We start from the raw sequence: 23,613 nt of genomic DNA, 5'->3' as shown, positions 1-23,613 counted from the left end.
TTAGCATACCGTGATCCGCGATCCGCCACCGTGGCCCTCTACCGCTCGTGGGCGGGGCGCACAAGCTGATTAGTTCCAATGTGGCAGGTCTATGTGCCGACATCCAGTATGTGGCGCCATCTATCGGTATCAAAGTGATCTGGGCATGCGCAGTGGAACGCGCGGTGGCGGATCACGCTAGCGGATCGCGGGTCACGGTGTGCTAAATCTCTCTATTGTTGATGAATATCCCCCGTGCGCGGTTGAGCAGCAGTGACTGTGGCCATCGTCGTAAGCACACTGACATTCAGGGCGCTTATGATCTAAAAACAGCTTTACTTAGCAATTCTCACAAACCTATATGTAAAGCTAAGCGGAAACAGTAAAGTATAGGTAGGCAAATTAACCAGAACAGATATTAATTGCCCGCTGAAATAATAAAAAAAAAACTTAAGGCGGGAAGGGGTCCTTTAGGCATACAACTCGCTGCTTATCCTTCATAGACGAGGCAGAGGTCTAGCAGAGACTGGAAAACTGCGAGAATGACGTTTAAGGTGCGAAATGAATTATATATGTATTGCAATACATAGTCGGCATGTCTTCTGTATCTATACCTTTATCGCAGTAGTTAAATAACTACATATACTTTCTGTTCTTTTCATTTTACTTCTTCCTGGAATCCAAAATCAATAAACAACGCCTCTAAGCATCTCCGTGGGACTTGAACGTTATCAGCGGGATCACAACGCATATTTGTGAACACGTTAACAGCACGAGGGCTCAAGTATGTATACCTTGTGTGCAACGGAGCGGACAGTGTCGGATCACGTGTCATTGTTTCTATCACCGTCACGCGACCAATATGGCAAAACAGATTAGTTCCTTCGTGTATACATTACGTGGATACTCGGAAAGCACGGATAAACAGTGCCATAACACTGCACGTACTACATCAATCAGCCTAGCAGATAAAGATGAAAAAAAAAACAAAAATAACAACATGCAAATCGTGAGAGCATAAGTGTGTCTTTTTGCCCCGAATACACAGCATATGAGTCAAGGCTGATCACGTTGGAAGTGATTGGAGAGTAATCCGTGGTTGTTTTTTCCTATTTATGTTGACTATCCTCTTCGGAATAACCCAAGGCCCTTAATGTGGCCGCCAGCCTTAATATCTTTTTATCTGTTTAGTCCATGTAATCCGCCGCATGACGCTGGTTGAGGCAGTTTGACAGACGCAGAAGAAATAAATCAAATACGGCTAGAAGGACACTGATAAAGAGTACTACATACAAAACGAAGAGCATCACTTGTCTAGAGACCTGCAGCTCTTGGCATTGAACTCAAAGACAGGGTAATTAAAACAGCCGCCGAGTGGTGTGTTTTGAAACCTTCGCATACATCACCTTGCCTGTCCAGCGTATACCGTTCGAATATCGCCGAGCTGAGCTGCCACTACGACAACGCGAAAATGATGGTGGCAGGGCTGGAAGGGTTCAAGGGGTCAACGTGCAAGTGGCATCGACTTGAACCGCAGGTGAAGTTTACGAACGACGCAAAACGAAACTTCCGAACAGGGTGGTCCGTGAATAACAAAGCAGTATTTTGGCAAATGAAAACATAAACGGTTACACATTTACGGAACGACCCCGCCGGGGTGGCGCAGTGGTGCTCGACTACTGTACCCAAGGATGCGGGATCGAATCCCAGCCTCGGTGGCAGCTTTTCGGTGGAGGCAAAAAGCAAGGCGCCCGTGTACTGTGCGATGTCAGTGCACGTTAAAGAACCCCAGGTGGTCGAAATTTCCGCAGTCCTCCACTACGGCGTCTCTCATAGCCCGAGTTGCTTTGGGACGTTAAACCCCACAAACCAAACGAAACCAAACATTTACGGGACGTATTTCCTAATTCACAGTTCTAATGAAAGCTTACGTGCTAATGCTGCCTGCTAGGTTCGTTACCTGAGTTCGCGGATAAAAAACAAAACAAAACAAAAAACAACGGTACGATGTACATGTGTAAACAATGAGAGTAAGGTATATATTTATGGGATCCTTGCTCTTGTGTTCACCGTTTTGGCGCCAGGCTGTATCGTTGATTCGCTTATCGCTATAATTCATTTGGTCCACATGTTCTCCGCACTCCGTATATACATGCAACTGTCCCGTCAAAGGAGCGGCACCTCAATTTCACCCCGTGATCTATTTATAACATTACTTGGGACTTAGCTGGAATAAATGGCTGGCACTATATACCGCGACGTTATGACAGAGGCGAAGTAATTATGGGGCATGTATGGTGTGCTTGTTTTCATCCTCCATTTCGCTCTTCCTGGACTGCACTGTGTAGAATTGCGAAACAGTGACAACCAGTTAGGGTTTCCCGTATTTGGCAGGTGACCACAAAACTCGGAATAGGGCGCTTACTTTTGAACCACGTACAGGTTGCAGAATTGGTTCATTGCTATACTCAAGCTTTATTTTCGGAAACAGTGTTAGTCCGAAGTTTAGGGGAATATCCCAAGGCTGAGTAGATTTCTAATGATGGAATGTCTTTCTTATTACAAATAAGCTCCACCTTTGCTGATTCTTACAGCCACTGCCCCGGACATATGTTATGTTGAGGCAGAAAAGGAAAGAAAAATAAAGAGTCTCGGCTCGTGCCACTTAGTATAACGGGCTAGGCGACGTTTCTGGGTTAGAACTCCGGATTACTATGAATTTTTCTTTAATTTACGAAGTTTCTGCGAAAGCTTTTCTTTGTAACCGCACGGCTGTGGTTAGGTAGATGCCTAGCATCAATAACTTCCTTTTTACATGTCCGGAAATAACATTATAAGCCTAAGGTACGTCACCGTGGAGAGTTTCCGTTTTATTTTCGACCGTTTTCCGTTTTATTTAAGCTCCGATTTCTCAGCCATTTTCGGCCCGGATCGCGGCCAGAATCAAAGCCGCAAAATTGTGGTCAATGGCCGAGCGATGTAGACAAATAAGTGATGTTGCTTTCCCTTTCAGATACACTTGGCAGGGCTTCAATTTAAACTGTCGAGTTAGCGTCTAATTATTTCCCGCTCTCCGTACGTTAAAATGCAGTCAAGGGAGTCACCGCGTGGCTCGTCCACCAAAGGCGACTGACCTCTCGTCCCGTCGAGACACCGCTAAACGTCCAGCCTCTCCTATCGCCCCATGGCATCTACCACTCGTCTCCCGGGGAGGACTGCCGCCGAAGCGGAGATACCGTTCGTCCTCTGGGGAAGGCGGAAGTGGCTTTCAGCCCCAACTGACGACACCCGGCCTGCTTCGATGGACAAGTTCGAGGTTACCACTATCGCTGAGGAATCTGGAAAGGCGAAAAAAAAAAAAAAAAAAAAGGAAAAACGGTAGAAGAGAGGGAGCCGGTGGGCTATTCACAGAAAGACACAAATAGAAAGGAGATTACAGGTCCAGAAGCTTAAGTTGTGTGCAGCAGAGCGAGGAAAGGAATGGTAAGGTTTCATCCCAGCCTACTTCTCAGAGAGGTATAGGGAATATCGATCATTTGATTGATTATTCGCTCCTATTTATGGAGAAAAAAAATCGCTACAAATGCTCGTTGCTGAGCGCATCTATTACATGACAGGTATATTCGAGAGTCCGTAACGGCGGCGCACTCTTTGTTGTTATTGCTGAATTATTTTTGTCTCTCCATCTGGGGGGCGAAGTAGTAACGCAATAACGTAACTTGAATGGTGCTAAAACCTGTGAAAATATTATAAGCAAAATGTATACATGACAAAACAAATGTCCGTCGCAGCGGAATAGGTTCATGGTCGCTTCACAAAACCCGGGAGAGATGATTCTCTTGCCTGTTCTCGCTGAGAGGCCTGATTATCGACGCCATATTGTCAGTTGATATATACGTGAGAAATCGGGGTGAACATGTGACGTAAATAGGTGCTCAAAGATGCTGCCTGCCGCATTTTTTTTTTTTTTGTCATTTCATATTTCTATGCATCATGGTAAACAGTTAAGAGGCGTTTACAGCTATGGTTATAGCAACAAGCAGGTTCCGCGTGGCAAGCACGGATAGAAAATTGCTTGGAGTATCGAAGCCAGCGACACCACAGCGAGCTCTAATCTGTTGCCCAGGAGGCTTTAGTAACGAGTCTACGACCGACGTTTTCAAATCCTGCTAATCCCAATTTCTACCCTTGTGGGAGGTACACAGGTCGTCGTTTCGAATACATATCGCAAACTAGTCTTCAACTTGACTAGCAAATAGATGCTGGGATGCGAAATTGTATGACATCACCGAGAACGCTGCACACATTACGGTTGCATCACAACTTTGGTGCGAAATCACGTGCGCATTTTCGCCGACACCGTTTTTCTCAATTCCGGGTTACGACAACGATGACTTCGACGGCTTCAGCCGAACGACTTGTATATAATTCTCGGCAATGCATTGCCATGCATGTCACCCCCTTACTCTATGCTCCTAATATGGGCCTGTCAGGTATTTTGCATTAATTAATTAATTAATTGCCAATATATTTCGGTGGTGCTAAAGCTCTTTAAAAACTGCATGCGTTCAACCACGGCTATTTTTTTTTCTTTTTTTTTTGTCCCATTGACATCAAACAACTTCGTTGTTCGAACGGACTGGTAGAAAGCTTTCCTTTGGTAGCTGTATGGCTGCGCTTGGGCGAATGCCAATGAGTAATTACTCCCTTATCAGAAATCTACTCCACCTTGGGGGATTCCCCTAAATATTTGACCAATGACGAAACACTTCGGGCGACAACGATAGGAGAAGCGCTGTTCCGCCGATGTATCTTAGTTGCCGTGCTTTGCTTCATTTCATACTTTGTTCCGCACTTAGGAGCAAATTCTTGCGTCCTGTTTCCATCAATCCGACGCCTTCACTGCCGCGGAACTTACCGAAAATGAATATCTCAATATCGTACTATAATTGTTCTTTTCTACCCCTCGCAGAACAGTATGCCTTTCGTTATGTGGCGTTATTTCCCACACACCTCCATTCCTCCTAAGCTGCAACAGCCTTAACCTAATCAGGTATGTTTTGCTTCTGCAACTTAACAGCGTAACCGTGAAATGTGCAGAAGGTCAATATCGCGCTTTAATTGTTCTTTTCTGGCCCCGCACACAGAAGCATGTCTTTCCGTATGTGGCGTTTCCCCCACACGTCCACTCCTCCTAAGCTGCACCAGTTTTAACCGTCTGATACCGTTGCTTCTGTAGCTTAATAGCGTAACCGTAAAATGTGCACTGTTTCTAGCCACTTGGCTTCCCCGAGCGAAGCGAATACACAACGGCGCGCAGAAAGCAGCGACCAGAACAAGGGCGGAGGAGAGCCGGCGGAGGCAGACTTGTTGGGCGGCGAAAGTGGACCGGCCACCGGCAGACGCGAGGAAGGAGAGTGGAGTGGAAGGAGAGGACGGCGAACGTGACCCGAATGTCGGGAGCGCCGGTTACTCGTCGATTATGTCAACAACGCGTGCCTTCGGTACTACGTGAGAAAGGAAAGACGCCGAACGGGTCGTCGACCCAGTGCACTATCTTGGAAGACGCACTCCTCCTGCCGTCGCTGCCCGGGGCGAGACACGGACAACTTTCTCCGTGGCCTTTGGACACACACTCCGCAAGACATGTGAGGACGCAACTCCGCCGGGCTTCCTGTTATGGTGTTCGCCCCAGCACTAATTTAAGACAACCGGTAGAATGTGCAGTTCTTTCGAAAGGCCCGCTGCGTCGATACAGGAATCACGGGACATATGCAGAGGAATGAATCAGCGCCATTTTTCGTCGAGACGGTTGGCGGCGGGTTTCGCGAGTGCTTGCAGCATAATGCGATGGTCCGATGACCCGTGGGCATGCACTTGGGGTAGTTCTTGGCAGAGACGGCAATTAGTAACCTCTGAGAGGCAACGGGGGTGAGGTTAATTGGCTGAACCGTGAGGCGATGCTAATCGATACTCGATCGGCACTCCTGGAAATCGCGCCCTGGGTGTGAAGAAGAACGACTCCACTTGCTACATACTTGCAGACTTATACATAGCAGGTCAAATTTGCGGTAATAAGACCAGAAGGGGTGAGGTGCGTGTAATCGCCTCGTGTTCTACACGGCTACAACTTAAAATTGTTGAGAAGAGGGCGAAATTATCGCGATAACAGAAAGGAAAAAAAAAATGGAAAGCGATATTCATAAGTTTGTAAGTGGTGTTAGCGCAATCAATTCAAAAGATCAGGATCATGCAAAAGCTTCTGAACATGACAATGTTGCAGCGCGGAGAACTGTCGATAAGTATTGGCACTTGGGAAAACATGCCGTGAAAGCTTCCTTTTGCTATATCGGTTGTCCTGCGATAGCACCCCATGAAGAAAATCTGATCAATTCAAACACTATTTTGAATTCACATTACTTTGGAGCAGATCTATTGATTCACCCAAACCACCTGGTAAAAATTGTTTTCCTTCAGTAGTTGTATGAAGAATAAGAAGTTCAATGTACGACTAATGTCGTTGACAAGGACGATATATGTTCTGTTCTAGCTTTATACCATTGAGCAGTCGCAACTTTAGAAGCCACATCGATGAATCGCAGAACAGTCGTGCCCCCTACATATGCATTTGCAATTATGAATCTCGACTCAAGTAACCAGGGTACAGCGAGTAGTGTGCAGCATCATTGCCGAAATGCATTCTCAAAAGCAATCGGTCTCATAATAGGGGAACCACGACGCCCACTACCCACCCACAGTCTTTCTTTTCGTATCCATTTTGCAGTTGTTATGCTGTGGCTGAGGAAGTAGACTATTACTGAGTGGCACATAGAGGCAGCACTGAAAAGACAGGCGAAAGCCTAGTTTATCTGCTATAGTCTTGGTTAACATTGAATTTCCTTCTTCACTGCAAAGGGCTGTAGTCGTCAAATCGCACTTTAGTAGTCGAAACCTCTGAACCGTATCCATCTGGGTTTTGTTCTGGCTATCACACGCCATACGTCTTCTGATCCAACCGTAGTCTAGGCGCAGTCGTCACTGCGAGTATGGGATTCCCGCTAGTTGTCATGCCAGTGTTTGGTCCGTCGTCTCGGCACAGGGTGCCTGTGTATCGCCGCCCCTTTCCCATCGGCGCTCGCCTTTGACAACATGGCCGCACGTGACCGGGCTGGTCTCCGCATTGATACTTCGCGGAGACGCACACAACCCTCTCGACCGAAAGCCCCACTGAATCACAAACTCAGCGGGCGTGTTCGCTTTATAAGAAGGGGGCAAAGAAAGTGGGGTATCTAGCTCTCGTCAGTCCGCGGGGGAGCACCCTCTGGCGACGGGGGCAGGAACCCCGTGGAGAGCTCAGTTCCCTGTCACCGTCGGTCAAGGAGAGAGCCGGAACCCCACTGAGCGCCTCATCAGGAGCGCCTCCAAGTGGAGACTCAGGTGACTCCTGTCGTGCGGCTCCTATATGTGCACTAGCTGCAGTGCGGTACGCAATGGCAGCACTGACGATCCCCTAACCAAGTTTTAAACGACGGAGTCACGACGGCTGCCGAAACCCGCTTCTTTTCCTGTCTTCTCGCTCGGCTACTTCAAGGTTAATTCAACACGGTGCCCGGGACATCGCTGTGCACGAAGACACCCGAATGACGTGGTCGTGCCACGTGCATATGTTTTGCAAATTGTTAAGGCCTGAATTAGCGGAATTTGAATAAGCAGCCACAGTCAGCGAAATCAATTTATTTTCTCGGGTATTATAACAGCAGCAATCGTGATGTTATCTTGATTGACACGATGTCAGCGAGAAATACTCCCATGTTGTCAGTAGAAAAAAAAAAAAGGATAGAATTACTGTTTTGGTATTCGGAAGGAGGCTTTGTTTACAATGATCGAGTGTTACCTGGAACACCGTGTGCTATCTATTGCCACAGAGATCGTCAATTCATACTATTGCAACACTAAAGCTAATGAATTAATGCGCAGAAAAATTTTCTTATGCCACAATTCAGTCAGCATATATGTTTTGTTCTAAAACTGCATGAACGCTGCCTGTGCCTATATGCTACGTTCTGCGGGTGCTCAACTATAGGCACCGCAAGACGCGACATATACTGCACGCAACGTTTTCCACATAACCGTTTCATGCGTATAGCATGCACTCCGGCAACTGCATGTATACATGCGCAACACGAAAAACTACCCCTTCCTAGCGTGTCTTGTTACAAAATTTGCCCCATCCGGCTTGAACGAAACAAAGTCACTCTAAGCAGTGATTTCTTTTTTTTCTCTCGCTTCATTCCAGTGGAACGCGCACTATTACGTGAGCCTGTAAGGTCGGGTATCCCCAGGTTGCTTTGAGTATACTGCAGTTGGTGAAGATCGAAGTCCGCGACAACTTGCTACGAACTCGTTGTAAGAAACATCAAATTCGACGCCATTTCGAACGACTTGTACAGTGTCGCAACACTACACTTGCTCGGTGTCTTTTCTTTTTTTCCTTTCTCAGCATCCCTGTTTTGGAGGATTTGTGAAGTGGCTGCTACGCTCAGGATCTGCAAGAGTGCGGCTCAGTGCAACCCCATCACTCTGTTTATAAGTATGTGCAAGTGCGCTGCCCTGTATCCACTGCTGTGAGGAAAAGCTTCTTGGAAGTTCATCAGCCGCTTAACGCCCATGAATTTTCAAAATAACTACGCATGAAATAGCGCTGTCTCAGTCAGAGTTATGACAGATCGGGTCATCGATTTTCGGTATGCTTTGAAATTTCCAACGCGTCCTTTACTAGCACCGCGTGGCTTACTAACCTAAAAATAGGGCGTAGGGGCGGTTTCAAGCCGGCGTGCGCGCAAAAAGCAGCGTCCCGATTCACGTCAGCCCCTGAAGATGCATGGGAATTCTGGCTTTTGACGTCTAGTCCCGTGGTCTGCTACTTTTATTTGTTTTTCTTTCTTGCGCGTGCGCTATTGGTGCACTGCGTCGACAGGGACGAGCATCGTGCATTGATGGAAGAGTTTAAGCAAATCAGTGCTTTCCTTTTAGGACACGCATTCTCGCTTTGTGTCAGCCAGCCGGCTTCTGTCTCGCCACCCCCACTGCTTTCTCCCCATGAGGTCTTGCGTTCCTGGACCACAAAGGCAGTGCCCTCGGGAATCTCTGTGTGATGTACCCAATCCCCTGTTCGGATTTCCCGCAGGTGCTGCCACCTATAGAGAAATTCACATTGCTTACACTGCACCGGCTTTGTCAGCAGGTACTGGAGAGCAATACTGAATTGAAAGGGCATGTGCCCCCAGCGTGACATGCCTGCGATTGCCATAGAAATAGGAGAAGGGGCAAAGTATACCACTGCGCTCAGCAGGGCTCAGAGGCGGCGTCTCATGACACCTGCCGCGTTTTTCTATTCTTGCGAAGCTCCGGGAGACGAGCAAGGACGATTGTCACTTTTGCAGACAGAGGGCAGGACCGCTGTCAACGATGGCGTTGGTCTGTCTTTCATTGGCTGCCCGCCTGCAGGGCTCGGGAAACAGATCGAATATATATAAAAAAGTAAACGATTCACTTTGAATACGAGGAGGTAGCTGGAGGTTCCCAGAAAGGCGGGCCATGTTATGTGAGGGAGAAAAAAGAAATAGCCGCAGCTAGCCTCCTGCTAGAGGAGTTATCGTCCATGAACTTCCGTCGACTGGCTTTTACGTTTTATGCTTACAGGCCATGCTTTGCGACTAATGCATGTTGGCTAAGCTAGAGAGTTTGTCGGTCTGCAAAACCTAATACAAGCACTCTACACACTGTATAAGAACGTGTTTATAAGGGTAAAGTGCATTTGAACGTGCCAAACAAAGCCAAACAAAACGGCGGAGCCATTGTGTAATTTTACGTAAAGACAAAAAAAAAAAAAAAACACACGCCGATACCATTAGCAAAACCACTTAAATTACTTCTTTGGACCATCAGCAAATTGCGCAGCAATGTCAATTGCGCGGACTGAAAAGCCGGCTGAAGGAACCCGCCCACATGCCACGATTCCATCACCTCGAATCCTGGGTGGCTATACGTCAAACAGCGTCTTGCCACGCCTATTGCCAAGTAATTTGTGGCCAGATAAATGTGGTATAGCTGAACTCTAGGACTAAAAGCTCCATATCAATGAACTCATTACGTGTAAACGAAAAGGGAATAAAACCTAATTCGCTTGATCATTTCGAATGTGCCACACTTTCAGGAGCATGCACGAACTATACAACATAAAAAGGAGAAGTTTCGTTTGTCGCCACTTATTTAGGTGTTCGGATTGTATACATAACCTTTCTCGCCTTCTTTATATTTTTTCCATATCATTTGTCGAAGACACCTGGTCAAAAGTTGAAGTAGTAGAATGAAATAAAATTCGCCCGATTGCGCCAGCGACATTGTGCGGTGCTGCAAGATCAAATCCGATAGGGTATCATCTTCTGTACACAACGAATGCATGCTTGAAGTGACTGCTCTTCAGAGGTTGGATTTGTGCGCACATGATCGAAACCTTTGTGTACAATGCCAGAGGTGATGCAATAGTCTGCCTTGAATAATGGTTGCGCTGGATCCTGAAAGACCAACCGCCTTCGCGGCCACATTCCATCTCAGTACAGTCGAGTGTGTGCTATCACTTATTAAGGCGAAAGCCTTTAGTGGCTCATGCTGTCGTGGAGAAAATGTGTCCCGCTTTTGCGGCGGCTCTGATTGGCCGAGGCGGGATGACGTCATAGAGGTCTCGACCAATCACAGAGCACCACCACAGTATGCGCGAATGCGTGCCTTATATGGCCAAATGTCAATCAATGATCAGGCGCTAATTTGATGACTAATTAAGTAATTTATTATCATTGATTAATAATTAGCCGAGTAATTAATTACCTACTTAATGGTTGAATAATTAATTGACTACTAATTAGTACCAGTTGCGTAGCAGAATGCGGTACTCAGGCTTTCGCTTTTCACTACTTTAGTCGCTAAAGTCCCTCGTAATTTTTTTCGTGCCGAGGAGCAGAGGAAAAAAAAATGACTTCGATGAGAAAAGTGCACGGATGTGGACACCTTCTCTGAAACATCCGAGGGACATGCCTGCGCGGGATTCTGTGGACCACAGGGAATACGACGCCGACAGTTGACAGCTCGTACTATGCATTCTGGAGAACCGGGTACCCAAGAAAGGAGGAATGGTGTGTACCGTGGTGCGCCAGGTTTATGAAGAGCAATAAGGCAGCTTTGGAATAGGGTCGCAGCGCATAGAAGTACGCTAACCTCATGTAGCCACACCCTTTGCCCTCAAAACGCAACATTCAGGGCCCTAACTGGTACTGCGATATTGCCATATCCCCCTAGCCAACGTATAGTGTCATCCTATTCTGTCTCACATCGTCTGAGTGTTTGGCAGCGCGCGAGCGTGAGTCTAAGTGAGCTCATAGGGATCTACTGGAAGAAAGCTACCAACTTTATGTGATTTACGGGTAGTCTGAATAATTATTTTAAGCCGAAATTCTTTCTTGGCGACATTAGTTGCGCGCCTCGGAAAAAAATATTTTGGCCTCGTACAGCTGTGTCGTACCCGACAAATGAAAGAGGACGTATGCGCCGTGAAAGTGACTTGATCGATGTTTTTAGCGTGGTTTCACGAACTGCTTATACACACTTGCCCAAAATTGCATTTCTCCTTATTTTCTCTTTTTTTTTTTTCTCTCGCATGACTTCACTTGAACGGCGTTGCCCGGCTGTCTGAGCCAGCTTTTTTAGCTTGCCTCTATTATTCGGCGCCACACAGAGAAATAGTGTGGAAGACCGACCTTGTCAAAAGCGCAGGCGACAGACGGGCGAGGAAGGTGAAAAGTTAATTACTCCATCATCACTCGTTCTTCTGAAAGAAAAAAAAAAGGAATAGAAAATTGATTGAAAAGGCGGAAACTCTATGGAAATTGCTGAAGTTTGGTGCGGAAATTAGCAACAGAGCGCAGCACTCTTCTTCTTTTTTTTTTCTTTTTTTCTGGTTCTATTCTTCTTGCGAGGCAGCATCTGCAGCGAATTTTGGTGTTTTTCCGGCTGCGCGTGCAACCCTGCACATCACTTCGCGGTTCGTCGGCTAACATTGGCCTCTATACAAAGTGGGAGAAGGGCACACGGCAGCGGTGAGAAGGGCAGTAATCACACGCCTGCGAAGCCGCAAATTATACATGGCGCCGACGGGGAGCGAGACTCCGCGAAGCGAGGGCACCGTGCGAGAATTAGGAGGAGACACGGAGCTCCACCCACAAGGCCTGCGGCATGCCAGCTGTGACGTCATCATTAGGAGGCCTGCGTCCGCCGTGAGAACATTTGTTAGCCTAGTTGTCGCGGATACATGTGTATGTGTATCTGGTTAAGGCGCCCTGACGTCAACTGCCTCCGACGTTTTTGCTTTCCTTGCTCTTTCGTACACTCACTTGTTCGCCAACTCACATTAACTTATTCGTTCACCCCCTCGAACATTTGTGTAACTCACTGTTCGATCAGCTCATTCGTCTTCACTTTGGGGTACACATTCACACGCATTGTGGCATCACATTTGGCAAACTCCGCCGGGGTTTGTCTGTAGTACGCCGCTCCAGGAGACAGATGCGAGAACCCCCTCGGCCATATTTCTGCCCTACGGGCTTATGAATGACGCCGATGGAATCTGCACGCTTCCGTGCTGTCGTCGGTCCTTCGAGACTTGCTTGCCGCCACGTCCCTCAACTCCTGCGCGAAGCCCATGGAATGTCGTGGCCAGAGGGACTATGGTTGCAACTCTTCGTTGTGGAAGCAGTACTGAGACAGGTTTAACGCCCGCTATATGCGTTCGCTAGAAATCAGTATTTGTTGAGTTTTTGTTGCCCTCTCGGTTGATCTGCCGCCGTCCGTACAAGTTTCGATCAGTTTTGACAGTTTACGCTCAATGACATTAGCTTCTGTCTTCCGACTCTCTACTACATTCTCTTCTTACATAGAAATAACAGTGGCTATGCCATTTTCGCGCACAATATTTGTACGGAGTCACTCCGAGCAACCGACGTTTGTGAAGTTTTATGCAGTGGATGCAACGGCATAAATTACTGTGCGATGTCTAAATCGGGCCCTGTAGGTGCTCTCGGGGCTTTTCTTAACAACGTCTTCGCCAAATGGAAATAAAATATACGTCTGCCTGAATTTGTACACCCAATGACTCCTAACGCTGTTCGTTTTTGTCTTGTCCTGGAATGCCTAACGTCGCCTTACTTGCGGTAAAGATCCCCGTACGGTCCCGTGGCCATTTTTGCGCGCTATCAGGCTCAATCAGGCGCCTATAAAAATTTTTCCACTTTGTGAGCTATAAGTCTGTGGCGCCCAGTACCAGAGAGACATCCAACACTTGTGCGAAAAGCGCGTGATAAGGCTCTTTTACTAATCATCCCCACCACCACCGTCATCATCACCATCATCTTCAAATATTTGCTTTTCAAACTTGCTTTCACGTATTCAATAATAAGGCCATCACTAGAATATGCGTGCACCGTCTGATATCCCTACACACTAAACGTAACATCGAGGCCCTTGAAATGATTCAACGCAAAGCCGTCCGTTTTATTTTTTCAAAGTATCGTGTAATTGACTCACCAACGACCCTCATGAGAACTCACGGTATTGAAACATTACAGCTGCGCCGGAAAATTCAAAGACTGAAACTACTTTTCTTACTAAAAAACCAAAAACTGTCTATGAATGCAGACCCCTTCCTTAAACCTAACATTACGCGCCAAACACGAAATCATCATGCACAATCATTAACCCCTTACAGTGCTAGGATTAACGCCTTTAAATACTAATTTTTTCCACGCACCATTGAGGAGTGGAATAGGTGTCCGCCAGATTTTTTAACCAGAGCTGATTCTTTTGACTCAATGTTTTCTTCACAGCATTTAATTTGAGAGCCATTTATTTCTACGTTTACTTTTTTGTATTTTGCATCTGAGCCTTGTATTTATTGTTGTATTTTGTGTTACAACTTGTATTTAACATTTTTCAATTTTGCTAATCCTGTTCTTTTTGCATATATTATGCATTCGCCCCTCCTGCTTGGGCCTACTGTAGGCCTGCAGTATGTTCTAAATAAATAAAATAAATAAAAAACAAGATGCCCACAATGTAGCAGGACAATGGAACAGCCGAGGGCGCAGGAGCCATTTGGACCCTATTCATAATTAATGCGATATTCCGAGTAGGAATCAAGACAGTTCGAAATCTCGTTTATGCTTATAATTTTCGATTCTTAACAATCCAGCAGGACACAACTCCTCCTAGTGTTTGTCTGCAATATCGGTATTTACACGACATCACCACACACCTTCACCAGCACCTTTACTTCGCACGGGTTAACTTGCATTAGGTTTGGCTTTTCTACCATTCGTATATTGCAAGTGAGGTCTAGGGTTTGATGGCTCCTTGTTTGGTCGGGCAGTACATTCATGTGAAGAATGAAAAAGAAATCGCCAACTAGAGGGGGTTGCTAAAATGTGCGCTAAACCAACTCCTGCACTTCTCACGGGTAGATTTTGTTTGCTTTGAATTTTCTACCATCTGCATTGCAAGTGAGTCTAAGATTAGACATCTCGTTTGGTCAGAAAGTAAATTCATGTGAAGGGAAAGGGAATCGTTAACCATAGGTGGTTGCCAAAAAGTTCGCCAAGGTGTTTTGGCCTCCGTATACGGAAGTAAGCCTTGTTGACTAAACGACGTTTTAACCACAAGGCGGTGAACCGGGCCTCATTGTTTCGAGCATTCTTCTTCTTTTGTGCACTCTTCCTACTTAGACAGAGTCATGGTCCCCTGGGCAAAGAGCAACAAAGAGAAATCATGATGCAAAACAATTATAAATGCACCACCTTGATGCATCATTCTTCCCTTTTCCGTTGGTTACTCATTTGTACGCGCATCTGATCCAATGACACACGACGGCACGAATCCTCCCAGCACTGAAGACTGCGATTGCGGTGCAATAAAATACCTTCCCGCTACTTTGATAGGCGCGCCGAAAACGACCGCGGTAAGCCAGCACAAAAAGGCCCGGCCTTGCCTACGCGAACGCTGAGCGCGCCTCGATCGGGTGCGTGCGGCACCGACATGGCGGCGACAGTTGAGAGGAGAGGGAAGGCTGCTTTCGTGCAGAGAGCGGACGCGCGCGTTCCTTCCTCGTGAGCGCGGAAAGGAGAGGGCGAAGCCAAGGCCGTTAGAGCATCTCTTCCACATCACTCCTTTCACCGTGGCGACCTTCCAGGCACCCCTTCTCCTCCTCACTCTCTTGCGCCGGGTCAGGTCCGTGCGCCCTGTAGTGGCACAGGTGAGTCTGTGTTGAACCGCCGCTTCGCCACCCTTTTGCTCTACTTCAACCTATTTTACAGAGGACGTTTCCTGATCGGTTTCTCTCTTTGCGATATCTGGCAATTACGTGCGGACAGCGTGTCCATGTCACCTATCGATGCGACCCTTCTTTTTAAAGCGATGGTTTTACTAGCCCCTTTACGAGAAAATTAGGTCGCCGGTGTGTGGACTCGATAGTACTCTATAAAGACTTCAGGTGTCCACAGAAACAAGTGTGACAGATACTGCGTCTTTCTCTTCCTGTGAACCAATTATAGAACGCCGGTGAACTTCGAATAGTCACACTGTTGGACGAATAAAAGTTCTCTCTCTTGATGAGTTCAACGGAAGGCTGGTTGTGTTCGACAAGGGGCGCGCGATGTACCGTGAGCAGCAGCACCGCTCAGGCTTTCGCATTTCTCCACTGCAGATTCTGTGGTGCTCTTGAAATTTTTTAATTTATCGGTAAACATATGAAAGGAAGGTTAGATCATGCCGAATAATTGGTTAATTTAAATGAGGTCGGACTTTGGATTTATTGTTTAGACTATACAGTGGTATAGCTATAGAGCAGCGTACATTTTAGACCATCACTTATTTCGTTTTTATTAGCGTTGCATGTTTACTGCTACTGATCATAAAGGAGTTTGCTATGATAAAAAAAAAGTGTTAAATTACCAAAGCATCAATTCTTTGTCTCCTTGGAACAGACTCACAGTGTGAGGTGTATTCGGCAGTCTTGATCGTTAGGGTACAGCGCCCGAAACTTTCACGCCAATGAGAAGCGCTTGCAGCTATACATTTAGCACTTATCTGATTTTCGGAGCATCCGTGCCATGCAGATTGTCTTCTGTGGAAACTCTTTCGATGTAGCGACCATCTGCGCATTTAAGCGGGCTCCGAATAGTTATGCTTTCTACAGAAATCGTAACAGTTTCCTGCATAGATGCATATCCCGAGGGCCTGTAAATGTTACGTCGATTTCAGCGCATGCGCAAAGTCAGTCATTTTTTTTTTTCATTGTTATTGTAATATGCTTTCAAATTCCTGAGAAAAAATCTGCACCGGCGTTCTATAATCGGTTTACAGGAAGCGAAAGGTGTAGTATCTGTCACTTAAGAAATGTCGCTGACACATCTCGCGGACACGAGATTGTGACATTCATTACACACTTCTGATCGCTAATTTTGAATTTATTTGGCTCATTAGGTTGGAAACACATCCACTTCCGGTTGGCGCGAAGTCACGTCCCTTGGACGTCGACATTAGTCGTATAGCTACTTCGACGTCTTACCAAAATAATTAATTGATATTGATTAATTATCATATTGGCATTATTTTTTTCCTGCAGAATCCTCATATCACCTATTAATCACAAACATTCATTTGATCCTAACTCTTCTAAGAACGGCACAACGGCTGCGAACACGTTTTGTACCCATTCTCTGTACACACGTTCTGTACACGCGACCTTGCCGACATAACCTAGTAATGCTTTCGCATTTAAAAACATGTTCTGCTCGCGACTACGTCGAAGTTTCGAGCATCACGTGATCTTCAAACAGGAGCGCGAGTGAAGGCCTTTCCGAATTTATTCAAGAATTGCGAACTTCTCGGAGCAGTAGGAGAATCCCAGTTCACGGACTCACTCGTAGTTCGCGGCGCCATCCATTACGCCTTAGCCGACAGTGGCCACATGCGTGACCCGCGCCGAAACCAATCACGGCAGATGCTCGATCAAGCGTGAGCCATCGACAGCTGCCGCGCTTCGAACGTCCGCACGCATCGAGCACAAACAAGCCCCTTCACGCGCGCCGCTTTCGCCGCTGCCTTCCGCTTCGGAACTACGCGACGAACGAATGTTCTTCCGCAGATGTGGACAGTCGCTGAACTGATTCGCTCGTCTTCCTGTCACGTTTTTCTGGGCCGCAGTAACTATACGTGTAACCGCGGCGTTATTTCAATACTATTTTCACGGAAGCGCTATATGCGAGGTTCTAAACTTACTCGGAAAGATGTGCCTTGGAAACCCGGTTACGAAGATTATATCTCCGACAAGATCAACGAAACGCGCCTGATCGACAGACAACGTTCCAATTGTTACTACGCGCAGTAGTGTCATTGAAGGCGAGTGCCGATTACGGGTGTTATGTTATAGAGGCTAGGCGATCGGGAGGCGTTGTGTTCAAAGATGTGGGGATGAATACATCATTCTACTTCCGGGACAACTTTGCAATGGGCAAGAGAGTCGAAAAGCCGCGAGCAGCCATTGACAGCTGGGCCAGCTTCTGACACAAGGGGGTCAAAGGTCGCATACAGTACCGTGCATCCAACAGATGTAATTTAGTATATGCAAGGATAAAGCAGTGTATCTGACGCTACGCTGTGGATATGAGATTTTCAAACGCCTCAACTCAATCAAGCAAGCAAAACAGCGCCCACGATGTGCAAGCGAAATGCCGGAACAACCTTTCGCAGTGTTGATGAAGCGTGTTCTAGATGTGATACCCTATTCTCGATCTCGGAAAGCGCATTGTCTCAGCACTAGACTTTTGTTTTAGGGCATTGCTGCTTGTTTGCTTGGAGGTTTTAGACATGGGACACATTTTTAACACCCTTTCGCGGCACACTTGCGGTTGTGTGTTTAGTTCGTGTGGATGTTGGCAGTCGTGCACTTTTCTCTCGCACAAATACCGGCTGTTCACTGACAGCTCTCGATCACTCGTGTTACCTGACATCTTGTCATTTTGTAAACCTGCATATAGCTACATGGATTTCCCTTTGTAAGATAAATGTTGTTGTTGTTGTTGTTGTCATGGCTGTAGGAAGAAGGAAAAGAAAATACACGGGCCTGCTACTGGCTTCTTAGCTGAGCCACCTCCGCTGCCTCATGCAGACACAAGAGAAAATAGAGAAGAAAGAAAAGGAAGAGGAAGAGAAAGACGCGCGCCGCAACAACAGCCGTCGTCCACCACCGAAACGGTGACGGGTGCAATGACGGCCTATTACAGATAAAATTTTTGTGGCAGGCTAGCCCCCGCCGCAAGCGGCGGTGACCTACCTGTCCCAGCCCCATCAGGGGAGTACCGGGACCCTGTAGAGGGACCCTCATGACGTAAGATAAATGGCGGCAAACAGCAGACACACATGTGGAAACACATGGAAACGACACCCAGGGTGCAGACTTTCAGCTGCTTCTTACGGTAAGGAAAATCGAAGAAAATAGACACAGCAACAAAATAATTCCAAATCTTTGAATATATTGCAGGATATTTTTTTCCCACATATTTCCCGCTATTTCGCTTTCCCCAAAATGAGAAATCTGTAAGCCTGCGCCCCGGTGTCATTTCGACGTGCCTTGCAATCTTCCTCTGGTATCCGTGTTATCAACACATGTTAAGCAGTTAAACCTTCCTTGGCGTAATTGAACCGCTCAGCCCTCAAGCATTTCTTTTGTGTTTCATATTTATTCGATCTGCATTTGTTTGACCTCGGAAAGCACATGGCTGGTCAGCTGCTCCACTCAAGTTCCTGAAATTATAAACTGCGGCAAGCAGTTATGATTTATGGGTTTAGCTTCCCAAATAGGCTATGTGAGGCGCCATGGTGGAGGGCTGCAGATTAAATTCGACCCGACAACAGTCCACTGCGGTCGGGATAGAACCCGCCTCCTTGGGCTTTGTAGTCTAGTACCCTAATGAGCCACCACGGCTACGTTGACATGGCATTTGACCCCTTATCATTTTCCTGGCATTCTCTGCGGAAACAGTATCATCATCATCATCATCACCACCACAGCCGACTATGCCACTGCAAGGCATCTCTCATATTCTATCAATTAATCCGGTCCTGTGCTTGCTGCATCCACTTAGCCCCTGCAAAGTTCCTAACCTCATTATCCGGCCTAATTTTCTGCAGCCTCCTGCTATCCTTTCCTTCCATTGAAATCCAATTTGTCACCCTGAGCGACTATCGGTCATCCTCTCTTCGCACTACATGTCCTGCCCATGCCTATTCCTTCTAGTGATGGCATAAAAGCAGGCAAAGGGTGATTCACGGAACCGGTACACTTGTTCAAGACAATGTACAAGGCGGCTATCCCGCCTAGCGGCATATATATGATACAAGTAGCTCGTTTCTGAAAAGCGATTCCCGGCAAAAACGTCTGTTATTGTACGTGTCGGCGAGCAATACTCGATCCCGTGAAAACGAACGGAAATCGTCCGCTGACGTGGAGTCCAAGACGCGGTTGCCGCTATAGCGGAGGCGAGACCGTTTAGGTCCGTACACGTAGAAAAATGCGCAAAGACGGCTGTGCCGTTTATACGGGCTTGTACACGTAGACGTCGATCGTGCCGTCTCCCGCCCATCATGTGCTTGCGTCTCTGCCTGTATCGACTGAGTGGCACATGGCATTGGGCAACGCTGCTTCCTGGGACAGGCCGTGACAGACCGGCCGCCTGTTCCCGCCGAGACATGCTACGCGAGGCGGATCTCGTAGCGCACGACGGCCGGACCCGTAATCGAGACGGGGCTGGAGACACCCGTACGCTGCTTCAACCGACGCGTGCCACGGCAATTCCGGGGGCCAGATCGAGGGGTTTTCTTCGATTTCTTTTTTTCTCATACACCTCACAAGCCCTTCGCCCTACGCATCCGGGCACGAGAGGGAAATAACGAAGAGAGCGGAGGGGGCTGCACAGCATTGAGTCATGCCGAAAAACCTTCTCTCAGCGGTTAAAAACGGGCCTGTCTGCTCCCGGAGCCTGGCGACAAAGTGCTTTCAAAACGCAGCATGATGATGACGACGAAGATTCATCTCAAGTCCGTTTCAGGCTGCTTCTGGTTTCCTTGAACCCGCGTACAGCAGACATCGCTATAGGAGGAAATCGCCAGCGTGTCTCATCACCGGTAGGGGTCAAAATCATGACAAGCCTTCACTCAGTAGTCATCAACGGCCCGTGTGGAAGTCGCATAAGTTCATAACGCAAAAGAAAGACGTCTTTTCAATGTCGTTTCTAGCCGATGAACATGAAACAAGATTTGTGACGGCTTCTATACTACTCCTCCCGCTGCTTGAAGCTCGTTGAATTCTTAAATATTTAATACATTTGAGTAAAAATTAACGGACGTAAGCTGACGTGATAGCTGCGTACTAAGGATTCTTCGCAAGTATTGGGAACCGACTTACGAAACGGATTTATCGACGTAACAACCGGCGCGACTCAACCGCACTGCCAGATAACACATAGTCTACGTGAAAAATAAGAAGACCGGCGAAATTGCGTTTTAGTTATGCAATGTACCTTGTTTTGGCTCGCCCGCGTGTCTTTCTATAAAAGAAAACAAGTTTCTTCCGTATGACGTTCCAAGCCCAGGATTTCCCCTATTTAGGTTTTAGGAAGAAACCATTTAACTTGCCTAATTTTGGCAAAGATTACACGTTCCATCACTGTTTTGGATATGGCTGGCCACATACGGGAGAAAAGGTTTCGGCGCCAGGCTCGCACAGTGCTTAGACGCGATGAGAACGTTCAGTTCAGTTCAGGCGTTCAGTCGTGTCCGACTCTTCGTGACCCTATGGATCATGTCACGCCACGCTTTCCGGTCTCTCACTATCTTAAGACTCGTTAAGACACATAAAAAGGTTAGGTGTCCGTCACATACTGAACGCAATCTACACCGCTTTCACTCTGCAGATTAGGATGGCAGTCTCATTTCGCTCGGTTCTGAGGAAGAGGAGGCGGAAAAGAAAACTTTAATATGATGCGCTATTAAAAGTCAAGGATGTTCTGAGCCAGCTAGGATCGCCAAGCTCAATTGATCCATCAAATGGTCCGAGGCTAGCCAGATGAGCCAGCCACGTTGTGGTAGAAAGGCGTGGAAAATTAGAGGACTGAATTCCAAGGGGGCGGGAGAAAATGCAGTGTTCTAATTTAGCCCAGGGTTCAGTTCGGGTATGCAGGAGAGTGCTTGATATGGTAAAGGAAATATCCGGCAAGGGTAAGAAGTGTATTTAGTTGTATACGTCAAAGAATGTGTAGTCCGCAAGCTGATAATTGGGCAAGTTTGTGCAGATTATGTTGGGAAAAAAATGAGAAGGGTTTAACCCTGCTGAACCAAATGGGGAGCGAAATCATTAGCTGCCGGTGACCGAGCATTCTTCTTCTTCATCTTCTTCGCGGCTGTTCAAGGTCATTCGTGACTGCGGCCACGGACTACGCGATGGGCCGAAACCTGCCGTAGTATTGCTTTTGCAACAAAACACGCTTTGTTGTGCGGTAGTGAGGGATTTGTCCAGAACAGGAAATGCACGAAGAGTTTCTCTACCGTTGTCATAGTGAACATTGGTTCCGATTAAGTATAGATACGGAGACTATACGCTACTGTCGCTTCTTCCAAAGGCTAATGAAAGAATCTGATAACATAACGCATTCAGGTGCTCTCTTATACCAGCGCCAACGGTCGAAAAAAAAATGTCAGTAAATGCGCCACAGGAAGGCGCTCCTCTTTCGTTTGGGATGGACAGACTAACGATATCGCCCATCACAGTGGATTGTCTTCTTCATGGAGTGGACAAGCCGTATAAGTTTCCCTTTTTTCCTTGCACGAGCTTTTAAATGGCCTGCGTGCGTTATGGCTGTCTCTAGAGGTACAGCCTTTATCAAAAGTTTACAGTCCAGAGGGTTTGCTTTTAAGCCGTATAATATGACTTCTCTAATAATCGTGGAAGTCCTAGCCATTGGAGAGGGTAGGATGAAAAATCTTCTTGCTTTACGCAAGTATGGAAACCTGGGAATGCATTACGAGCCACATAGTATTGGTCAGAAGTAGACCCCCTGGGCTGTAAACTTTTGATAAAGGCTGTACGTTACCATGCATCTACTCCAGTTGAAGGTCACAATGATCACTGGTTCATCTAATAGTAGAACAGCCGCTCAACTCATGCTTCTATGACGATGAGAGACCAAGCTCCATATATCGTTCTTTGCTGTGGTTGTAGGGAAGATGCGGCAGGTGAACCACGCAAAAAGAGCCTATGCTTTCTCTCGCTTTTTTTATGGGAAAATCTATCCGCTTAGACGCATAGGCAGACGCCGCTTCTTTGTGTGTAAGCGCCTCGTGTTCGCTAGGTCGCCGATCATTCAGCAATGAGGAAGATCCGAATGAAGCCAAGGTGAAGATTTGTGCTTGAGACGACTGGTAGAGGATGAGGGAAAATACCGACGACTGGGGCTGAATCGCAGGTTATGCCGAGTCGGACATAGCGCCACCTTGGACAAATTTGGACCAGGGACAGAAAAATGCAAATCGCTCGTCTTGTTTATACTCTCTGTTCGGCGAACTTTATCCGATCCAGCGTTAACATTAGGGAGAAGAACCCCGTGTTCTGAGTCCAGCGATTAACTCTGCTCGGCAAGGGATTCAGTGTTGCTGAATGACAGCGCCGATGAGAAGATGTCAAGTCACGTTTTTATTCAGCGGAGTGCTCTCCTTTATATCGCTTGAGAAAAAAAAAAAGAACATCAAATAAGAGACATTCTATCGGTATATGACCACCGATTCTGGAGAACATAGCGTTCGTTCCTAAAACAAACACCAACTAAAATATATTTGCTGTTTTATTTAACACCAATCTGCGTATATATAATCGATAAAGTCGTGCACTGGTCTTGATTCTCGTGAATTGCGTCTGGTTCCCGCGCGGCCAGTATCTGAAACACTTAGATCTGAACGTCCACGTCGAGACAAGTCATTATTTCAGCAATCTTTCACAGCCTGAAACTGTACACGTCACTCGGGTTTTGCGACATCGAGCTGACATTCGCTGCTGTCAGTGAGTATCGCCTTCTCGTTCTTTTGAAAGACTACACTTACGACGCATTTCGTGACTATCTACCGTGCCAATCTTATCCTTTCCAGATTTCCCCTGTATTTGCTTATATCGGTGCATGTAGGCTTGTCTCGACTCCTGGGGCTGTTCACAGCGATTTGTCTTCTTATTCATTCGCGTCTTGATTCACTGTCAGTTTGCTTCTATTTTAGCCCTTTTTTTTTTTATTTCATTGCGAACATGTACCTTTTTTTTCATGTATACCTTCCTATCATGTGATGCCGCCTGAGACCCTTCGGGTACCTGAAGTTTAAAGATTAATAATAAATACTTTAAAATGAACAAACCTGTTAAGCCCACTTGGAGAGTTCCGAACCTCCACACGCATACTGCCCTCTGCGTATACTCTGCGTATAAGTGCCGAC

Source organism: Amblyomma maculatum, chromosome 5, assembly GCF_055883805.1.
Source record: "Amblyomma maculatum isolate TAMU_Amacu chromosome 5, ASM5588380v1, whole genome shotgun sequence".
NCBI classification, from domain to species: domain Eukaryota; kingdom Metazoa; phylum Arthropoda; class Arachnida; order Ixodida; family Ixodidae; genus Amblyomma; species Amblyomma maculatum.
Note: the sequence above shows the minus strand (reverse complement) of the source record.